Consider the following 11039-nt stretch of genomic DNA (forward strand, 5'->3'; position numbering starts at 1 on the left):
ACCTATCGGCTCCTCCCGCCTTCCTATAAGATCCAGCTCATGCTGCCTGGAAGTTGCCAATTATTGTTCTGTTGTTCTAATTTTCTTGTCTGTTGGACCTTGCTATTGTCTGCTTTACTTTCTGTTATCTGCCAGGCCTGTCTGCTAGACCTTGCTTTTATTTTCAGTTTTCAGTGTCTGCTGTGTAGTTCAGCTACTCTGACCTGCTGGTAATCTGGCCCTGGTACTTTGTGTCCTTCCCTCAGTCTGCTTGCTAGTCTGTCTCGTTTTGGTATCCTGCTTCCGTCACCTTGTCCGCTAGACCTCACTGTTATCAGCCACTGTTTTCCAGTCCACCTCTGTTTGTATCTTGCTTCTGTCAGTTTGTCTGCTAAGCCTCGCTGTTATCAGCCACACCTTACCATCTGCCTTTCCTGTCGGTGCTAGTGGGTAGTAGTCTCTTGCATAGGTACTGCGGTCCCTGTCTGTCCCCCCTAGTAAGCGTAGGGTTAGAGTTGGCGGAATTGGACGAGTTCACCATAAGGACTATCTCCAGGAAGGGACAGTGGCGTGGGTGTAGGTCAGGGAGCCCCGCGCCTTGCGTACCTAAGCACCCCACTAGTACCGTAACATACATTGAGTAATAGTAACCCCCTCAGCAACCCAAGTAATAATATTACCCCTTCCAGTAGCCCCAGTAATTAACTCCCTCAGTAGTAATATTATTTCCCACTGTAGCCCCAGTATTAATAGTACTCACCTAACCCATATACTTACCTCCTCCTTACAGTCAGCGCCGCTTCTTCTCTTCGAGAAGTAACAGCCGGCTCCCACTGTGGGATAGTGTTGGCTCAGCTTCTGAACCACGCCATGCACAGGACTTAATTTATGTCCTGTTCCGTTAAGTATATGACAGCTAGGACATAAACTTACGTACTCTAGAGTTAAGAGGTTAAAGGGCCATTCCAGTGATTTTTTTCCCATTCATTATATAGCTGTCCCTCCAGTATATAAAAGTGAGCTAGTGTAAGTTGATCAGATTTTTCCAAGGGTCAAACCAGGACAAAGGGGTGTGGTCAGGGGGTGGGGCTTATCCGATGTATGATTCTCATCACAATTGTTACAAAACGTACAGGGCCCCCACAGTAGCCCCAGTAGTAATAGCGACCCCCACAGTGGCCTCAAAATCAATAGTGACTCCCAAAGTGGCCCCAGTAGATAAAGTGTCCCCCACTGGCCCCAGTAGTAATAGTGACCCCCACAGCAGACCCAGTAGTAATAGTGACGCCAAAATCAATAGTAACTCCCACAGTGGCCCCAGTGGATAAAGTGTCCCCCACTGGCCCCAGTAATAATAGTGACCCCACAGTAGACCCAGTAGTAATAGCGACTCCCACAATGGCCCCAGTAGTAATGGGGTCCCCTATATCGGCCCCAGTAGTAATAGCGACCCACACAGTAGCCGTAGCAGTAATAGTGTCCCCCACAGTGGCCTCAGTAGTAATAGTGACTCCCACAGTTGCCCCAGTAGTAATATTATCCCCACAGTTGTCATAGTAGTAATCGTGACCCCCACAGTATCCTCAGTAGCAATAGTGACACCCATAGTGGCCCCAATAGTAATAGTATCCCCCACAGTGGCCTCAAATGCAATAGTGTCCCCACAGTAGCCTCAGTAGTAACAGTGACACCCATAGTGGTGCCAATAGTAATAGTATCCCCACAGTTGCCTAAGTAGTAATAATGTGCCCCACAGTGGCCTCCAAAGCAGTAGTGACTCCCACAGTGGCCATAGTAGTAGTAGTGTCCCCCACAGTGGCCCTAGTAGCAAGTGACCCCCACAGTGGCCCAAGTAGTAATAGTGACCCCCACAGTAGAACCAGTGGTAATAGTGACCCCCACACTTGCCTCAGTAGTAATAGTGACCCCCTATACCGATCCCAGTAGTAATAGTGAGCCTCACAGTGGCCTCAGTAGCAATAGTGGCTCCCACGGTGGCCCCAGTAGTATTAGGGACCCCCACAGTGGCCCCAGTGGTAATAGCATCCCCCACACTTGCCTCAGTAGTAATAGTTACCTCCATGGTAGCCTCAGTAGTAATAATGACCCCCTATACCGATCCCAGTAGTAATAATGACCCCCACAGTGGCCTCAGTAGCAATAGTGGCTCCCACGGTCGCCCCAGTAGTATTAGGGACCCCCACAGTGGCCCCAGTGGTAATAGTGTCCCCCACAGTTGCCTCAGTAGAAATAGTGACACCCACAGTAGCCTCAGTAGTAATAGTGACCCCCTATATTGACCATAGTAGTAATAGTGCCCCCTATATTGACCATAGTAGTAATAGTGACCTCCACAGTGGCCTTAGTAAAAATAGTGAGTCTCACAGTGGCCTTAGTAGAAATAGTGTCCACCTTAGTATCATCAGTAGTAATAGTGTCCCCTATATCGGCCCCGGTAGTAATGTCTCTGATATTGGCCCTAATAGTAATAATGTCTCCCACAGTGGCCCTTATAGCAATAGTGATCCCCACAGTATACCCAGTAGTAATAATGACCCCCCCACAGTGGCCTCAAAAGCAATAGTGACTCCCACAGTGGCCCCACTAGTAATAGTGTCCCCCACAGTGACCTGAGTAGCAATAGTGATTCCCAGAGTAGACCCATGTGTAATAGAGTCCACCACAGTGACCTCAGAAGCAATATTAACCCCCACAGTGGCCCAAGTAGTAATAGTATCGCGCACAGTTGCCTAAGTAGTAATAGTTACCTCTACAGTAGCCTCAGTAGTAATAGCGAACCCCTATATCGGTCCCAGTAGTTATAGTCCCCCCAACGCATATACTTACCTCCTCCTTGCAGTCAGCGCAGCTCCTCCTCTTCTTGGCGCTGATCCCGGGTACACACTGACAGCAGTGCAAGTGCCCGGAACATTTTTTCCCTTGTCCTCTCCTGCGGAATGAAGGAGAGGACTTAGGGGAGGAGGATCCCGGATGCAAACGTTTACATCAGAACATGCGCCATGATCAGTGCTGCCAGCGGCACAACTATGAAGGGCTCTGCATGCCACCTCTAGCACGCGTGACCTAGCCACTGACCTAGGTGTGTGTGAAGACTTATAAGACGATCGATACTCTTTTGGAAATATGCAAAAAGGGAACATGGAACAATACCTCTGCAGCACCAACTATTGGAAGACAACATTCATGCAAGTCATTGTTATAAAGACTTACATAAAGAGTCAGACAATGCCTTGCAGGAATGCTGGTCTCCTCACTGACCTTCTAGGTTATAACTTATAACCTTAAAGGAGATGTCCCGCGCCGAAACGGGTTTTTGTTTTTTTAAACCCCCCCCCCGTTCGGCGCGAGACAACCCCGATGCAGGGGTTAAAAAAACCACCCGCACAGCGCTTACCTGAATCCCGGCGGTCCGGCGTCTTCATACTCACCTGCTGAAGATGGCTGCCGGGATCCTCTGTCTTCATGGACCGCAGGGCTTCTGTGCGGTCCATTGCCGATTCCAGCCTCCTGATTGGCTGGAATCGGCACGTGACGGGGCGGAGCTACACGGAGCTACACGGAGCCCCATAGAGAACAGGAGAAGACCCGGACTGCGCAAGCGCGGCTAATTTGGCCATCGGAGGGCGAAAATTAGTCGGCACCATGGAGACGAGGACGCCAGCAACGGAGCAGGTAAGTATAAAACTTTTTATAACTTCTGTATGGCTCATAATTAATGCACAATGTACATTACAAAGTGCATTATTATGGCCATGCAGAAGTGTATAGACCCACTTGCTGCCTCGGGACATCTCCTTTAAGGAGAAACGATACACTTTCTGAGGGTGCCTTCCCACTTGCAAACGCGATATTGCTGCATTTTTTTTAATGCGAATGTCAATGGGACTTTGTAATGTTAAAAATGCATCGCACAAAAATCCCAAGTTTATGCTTTGTGATTTTTGTGCAATGCCTTAACATTAAAAAGTCCCGTTGATATGCACGTTAAGAAAGCGCAGCTATATCGCGATCGCAAGTGTGAAGGCACCCTGACCGCCATTCCTATATAAAACACTGAGTGGGGAGTGTTTAAATCCACCGAGAAGTGAGCGAGCCAACGATGATTATTGTGCTGGCTGAAACTGAACAATGAACGATAGGTTAGTCGTTGGCTCGCATTTAAACTGAGCGATTTGTTCACTTTCATTAGGCTTAACAATTGTTTGAAGGATAATCGTTGCGTCTTAACGCACCTTTAAGCGTACAAGGAGAGCGGTGTGCAATGCATATTCTAACATTTCCTCCATTATGAAACAAAACTGCTAATATTCCTTGTTAATAGATTTTATTACTCTTTTGTATAGTTATAAAACACCTAGAAAAAAATTAAAGAAAGAAACCCCAATACATTTAGGTCAGTTTCACGCGACCAAGAAACTCACATGAGATTTGTGCGTTGCACACAAATCCCGCATGAATATGATCCCTATTCTTTGGAGTCATACGCATAAGCAATGTAAAACGCGCTGCATGTTCTATCTTTTCACGTTCCTTGGAACGCATTGCCATTGTTTCCAGTTGGACAGTAAACCACAGTGCACTTGTCGATCCTCCGACACGGCTGAAAGCTGCGCCGGAGGATCGCTTCTTTACTGAAGTGATTTGAGGCATTTTTGCCGTGGATATCGCGTTCGCCCCTGTGTATAGGTAGCCTCACTGATTAGCTATAAAATTAATTAAAATGAAAAGTCCACTGGAGCTCTGTTTAATAAATCTATCTATTTCACCACAGAGGGCTCTGTTACTTCCTAGTACATCCTACGGACCTCACCAGTCCACACACCTACACATGTCCATCCCTAGGCAGTCACATTTGGCACTATACGGGTCACCCTGAGCGCAGGAGTCATCCTCTTTTTCTCTTTACTTAACCCCTTAGTGACCAAGCCTGTTTGCGTCTTAATGACCAGGCCAAATTTTGCAAATCTGACATGTGTCACTTTAACATGGAAAAACACCAGAAAGGTTTTGCATATCCAAGCGATTCTGACATTGCTTTTTCGCCACATGTTGTACTTCATTTAGGCGGAAAAAAAAGACCGATAGAATTTGTGTTTATTTATTAAAAGCGCCAAAATTGGGAAAATTTTGAAAAAATCATCATTTTTTCAGATTTCCAACTGCAATATCTCAAATAATCTGCAAACATTATCCAGAAATTTTTGCTGAGATATATATTTCCACCCGTTTACTTTATTTTGAGCGCACATTGGAAAAACTTTTGTTTTTTTAACCATTTAGGAGACGTATAAATTTAACATTACTTTTCAGCATTTTGAGGAACACAAAGCCAAGATTGGAAAGGCTCATAGGAGTCAAAATGATAGATACCCCCACAAGTGACCCCATTTTAAAAACAACACCCCTTAACGTATTCACTGAGGGGTGTCATGAGTATTTTAACCCCACAGTTTTTTCTCACGAGTCAATGCAATTTAGAAGAGAAAAACTAAAATTTTTTATATTTTTGCAAATATGTTATTTTAAAGACAGGACTAAGGATGAGCGAGTATACTGGCTAAGGCACTACTCGTCCGAGTAATGTGCCTTAGACGAGTATCTCCCTGCTCGTCCATAAAGATTCGGGGACCACTGCGGCTGACAGGTGAGTCGCGGCGGGGAGCAGGGGAGAGCGGGCGGGAGAGAGAGATCTCCCCTTCGTTCCTCCCCGCTCTCCCCCGCAGCTCCCCGCTCCGCGGCGGCCCCCGAATCTTTAAGGACGAGCAGGGAGATACTCGTCTAAGGCACATTACTCGGACGAGTAGTGCCTTAGCGAGTATACTCGCTCATCCTTAGACAGGACGTTTTTCTATAGTACACATGAAAATGAGGATTTGCACCCCAGAATGGATACCCCTGTTTGTCCCGTGCTCAGAAACATACCCATTGTGGCCCTAGTATTACGTCTGTATGCACAATGGGGCCCAAAATGAAAGGAGCAACCGGTGGCTTTCGGAACAGAAATTTTGCTTGAAGGAGATTTAGTCCCCATTGCACACTTGTAGAGCCCTTGAGTGACCAAAACGTTGGAGAACCCGCACAAGTGACCCCATTTTGAAAAGTAGACCCCTTAACGAATTTATCTAGGGGTACGATGATTTTTTTGACTTCACAGTTTTTGAATGAATCTAAGCCAAGCAGAAGGAAAAAATTATGATTTTCATTTTTTTGGCAATTGTGTCAATTTAAAAACAGTTTTTTTTTGTACAGTGTACATAGGAATGAAGACGTTCACCCCAAAATGGGTACCCCTGTTTGTCCCGTGTTCAGAAATATACCCATTGTGGCCCTAATCTACTTAAAGGAAACATAGCTAGGCCTATAATGGAAGGAGCACCTGTTGGATTTCAGGGTACAACTGAATAAATTCCAGGCCCCATTGCCCACTTGTAGAGACATTGAGCGGCCAAAACATTAGAGAACCCCCACAAATGACCCCATTTTGAAAACTAGACCCCTTAACGAATTTATCTAGGGGTGTACTGCGTATTTTGACCCCACGGTATTTGAATGAATTTAAGCAAAGCAGAAGGAAAAAATTACGATTTTCATTTTTTTGGCAATTTTGTCAATTTAAAAATGGGTTTTTTTTGTACAGTGTACATAGGAATGAAGACGGTCACCCCAAAATGGATACCCCCATTTGTCCCGTGTTCAGAAACATACCCATTGTGGCCCTAATCTACTTACAGGACACATGGCTAGGCCCATAATGGAGGGAATGCCCGCTGGATTTCAGGGTACAACTGAATAAATTCAAGGCTCCATTGCCCACTTATACGGAAAAAAAATTGACTTCCTAAAAATAATCCCCCCCGCCATCGCCATTTTTTTGGCATTCCCTAAATATTAGATAAAAGTAATAATATAAACTGCGTTTTATGTCCAAAGACAGGGGTAATTACGGTGGCTGGTTGGGATGGGCACATGGGGCAAGAAAACCGGGTATCCCCCCTTCTCTCTCGGGGGTATTTCGTGACCCCAGCGGCAGGGATAGGGGTGTAAAAAGTGGCGCTCTGTGAAGCTTCGTAAGCTTGCTGCGGTGCGGCGGTCTCACACAGAAGGTGCTCAATAAGCTGCTCCTGGAACTGCAGGTAGGCGAGCGTTCCCGGGGCTTCTTGTAAATTACGGATTACAGGTAGCGATCTGAATAACGCCGGGCTCTCACGGCCATATGCAGAATCCGCTTGCGGAGGCCCGCAGCGGATCCCAGCTGTGCGCCCGGACATGACCCTGCGTATGGCTGCGTAATGTACTGCGCATAACTGCCTACTCACACAGGCGGTCATGCGCAGTACACCGTTTTTTGTTTATATTTCCCGTGCTGTTGCTTAGAGATGACCCGGGTACCCGCAGCCCGTACACAATGTATTTGCACATGGGCTACGAGTATATCCGCGGTCATAGAGCACAATGGGCTCTAGGTCACGGATATCCACGGTAAAATATAGCATGCAGTGTTCTGTTTCTGCGAGTGGATTACGTAATTCCGACCCGCTAATTGGGGGGAATTGTGTAGTCCAATGCATGTGATTCCTCTCCAGTCATGCGTGACCGGCCTGTTATATCGCTAATTTATCACGTGACCGGGGACCGCTCAACGAGGCCTCCGATCACTGCTGCAAGCACTCAGCGACCAACGCAAGGAGATTTAAAATTTCCTGGGCTCCCCGGCTCCTGTGAATGTGTCCGGCATTTTGCCGGCGGGTGCATACCCAGTAGCCGGCAGGATCCATGGAGGATAATCGCATCTGGATTCAAATGCGGAAGCCTCCGAGAAGATGTTTCATCTCCTCTCACCGATCGCATTGGTGAGGGAAGATGAAACTTCCACTTTAATAACTTTTACGTGATCGCCATTATGCATTGGATAACGGCGATCACGTGATCAGTAACCGCATACCGCAGCTCCCCGTGACATCTCCAGGCTCTTGGCTACGTTTGGTAGCCAGGAGCAGGGAGATTTTAAATTTCTGGGGCAATCTTTCACTTTTGCGCATGCATCCGCCATCATGCTGACGGGCGCATGCGCCGAAGCTGGGGTAAGGTCCGCGGATCAACATCCCACCAGGGAACAAATCCGGGGATCTTGGGTACGTAATTTCATCCCCCCTTACAGATATGATCCGTAAGCGGAGATGAAACTTTAACTTTATAAACTTTTAACTTTTTTTTAAAAACTTTTTAACGTTATATGATCACCGTTATACGATTGATAACGGTGATCATATGACTAGAAACCGCATACAGCGGTCCCCAGTCATATCTCCCTGCACTCGGCTATCTGTGACAGCCGGGTGCAGGGAGATTTTGAATTTGACGGGCTCACCGGCCTTCTGCGCGTGCGCAGAAGCCAGCGGAGGGTCCCGAGACTGACCGGAGGACATGGAGAAAGCAGGGTGAGTATTTTCACCTTCCCTCATGGATCCGATCCATGAGGGGAGGTGAAGCTTTTCTTTTTTTTACATCTTACTTCACTTTTCCGCGATCGCCGTTATCCATTGGATAATGGCGATCGCGGTACCGGGGACCGCTCACCGCGGTCCCCGCTGACATCTCCTGCCTCCCGACGACCTACAAGAGCCGGGAGCCAGGAGATTTTAAATTTCCCGGGCCGCCGGGGCATGCGGCTGACGTAAAGCCGCCTGGCGCGCATGCGCAGAAGGCCGGCTTCAGGGCCCGGAGGACCAGGAGAGCGGGGAGCAGTGCGGCGGACTCAGGTGAGTAATTTCAGCTGCCCTAATAGATCCGATCCATCAGGGCAGCTGAATCTTTAACTTTTTAAAAACTTTTTTTTAACTTTAATGACGATCGCATTGCCGGGGGGGAGGGGGGTCCCTGCAGCCCGGGATGACAGCTCCATGCTGTCGGCTACCTGCGGACACCGACAGCATGGAGCTGTCACGTCCAGAGCCCGAGGGGCTTTATTCTCTGCAGGACACATGTTTTTACGTCCTCAGAGAATAAAGCCCACTTGGGCAGGACGTAAAAACACTATGGGCTGGTCGTTAAGGGGTTAAAATTAAAACCTGTCACACGTGAAGTGTGACGTGAAAAACATTTTCTTGTTATAATCTCACCTGTCAAGGGGTGGGATATATTAGCCCCTTAAGGACATGACCTATTTGGGGTTTAGAGACGCAACGATTTTCTGGGGATTTTCGTTTCTGCTTTTCAAGAGACATAACTTTTTTTTATTTTTCCATCGACACGGCCAAATAAGGGCTTGTTTTTTGCATGGCGAACTGTAGTTTTTATTGGTATCTTTTTGGGTGCATATAATATATTGTAAAACTTTTATAATGTTTTTTGAGAGCAGGGAGAGAAAACATCAATTCTGCCATTCTTTTTTAATTCTCATCAAACAGCATAAATGACACAATATATATTTTTTGCGAAACAGTACGATTACAACAATACCGAAAACATAATTTTTTAATGTTTTCCACTTTTGCATAATAAAACCCTTTTTTGGAATTGATGATTATTTTTGCATAATTGCATTCAAAGTCGCATAACTTTTTTATTTTTCCATGGACGGAGCTCTGTGAGGGCTTGTTTTTTGCGTCACAAGCTGTAGTGCTTTATATACCATTTTGGGGTACATATGGCTTTTTTGGAGGTAAAGGCCGCCTGCAGACAGGCGGAAATTCTGCGGCGGGATTTCTGCCGCTGGAAGCCTGCATAGGATTGCGTTAACAAACGCAATCCTATGCAGACGGCCGCAGTTAGGCTTTGTGAAATCTCGCGAGGCAAACAAACCGCGGCATGTTCTATTTCTGCGAGCCCCGCACAGAAACGTCACTCACCCGCTGCTGGCTCCGGTCTGCGCATGCGCCAGCTGCCGGTACATGAAAGATCCGGAGCTGCGGGGCATGGGTGAGTATGCGCTGCTCTCTGCAGGCGCTCGGGTCGGGTCCCGCGGCGAGAATTCTCGCTGCCGGATCTGATCCAGCCGTCTGCAGGCGACCAAAATAAATAAAATAAGCATTTTGCCTCCATTTTTTTTACCATTTTTTGCTGTGCAGGATAATTAGTGTGCTCAAATTGGTGCTCAAACAGGTCATTAAAGACACGAGGATACCACATTTGCGTTTTTTTTTCTATAGAAATAGGGAAAAATGAGCAAGAAAGGGTTTTCTTTCTTTCTGTATTTTTTTACACCATGTCTTTTGTTTTTTACACTGTTTATGTCCCTGAAGGGGACCTCATTCATAACAGCTATGATAGGGCATTGCAGGACTGCTATGGCTTTTCGCTGGTTTTAGCGAACATAGGCAATGGCAAAGCAGGATGCCTGTATCTGGCGTCCTGTTGCCACGACAACCCGACGGTCCTCGCAATTACATTGCGTGGGTCCAGTAATGTCCAGAGGCAGCGCACTCCCTCTGTGAACCCTTTAAACGCAGCGATCTACATAGATTGCAGCATGTAAAGGGTTAACAGCGGGGATCACTGTCCCAATGCACCCCCGCTGTTGCAGGCTATCAGTATAAGCCAGCTCCTGCTGCCAGATGGCGCAGGATTGTTTTAGATCCCGCGAGATCCACATGACGTAAGGTTATGTAATGTTGCCTTAAGTACCACCCTGCCATGACATAACTCTATGTCCTATGGCGGGAAGGGGTTAAAGGTGTTGTACCAGGATATAAAGTTATTCCCCTATCCACAATATATGATTGGTTAGGGTCCTAGTGGTTGGACCCTGACCAATCGCAAAAATGGGGGTCCCAATGGTCTCCACGTGAATGGAGCAAAGGACACACGAGCATGCCACAGCTACGTTTATTTCAATGACAGTGCCTGAAATTGTCGAGTATGAGCGCCAGAGATTGCTGAGCGCTGTCACTGAAGTTAATGGAGCTGCAGCACGCATCACACTCATCCTCACATCCAGCCATGAGGGGTCCATCGGAACACCCATTATTGTAATCGGTGGTCGGATCATAATGTTATTCCCTATCCTGTAGGCAGGGGAATAACTTTATATCTTGGTACAA

The sequence above is a fragment of the Eleutherodactylus coqui genome, chromosome 4, assembly GCF_035609145.1.
Source record: "Eleutherodactylus coqui strain aEleCoq1 chromosome 4, aEleCoq1.hap1, whole genome shotgun sequence".
Taxonomy (NCBI): domain Eukaryota; kingdom Metazoa; phylum Chordata; class Amphibia; order Anura; family Eleutherodactylidae; genus Eleutherodactylus; species Eleutherodactylus coqui.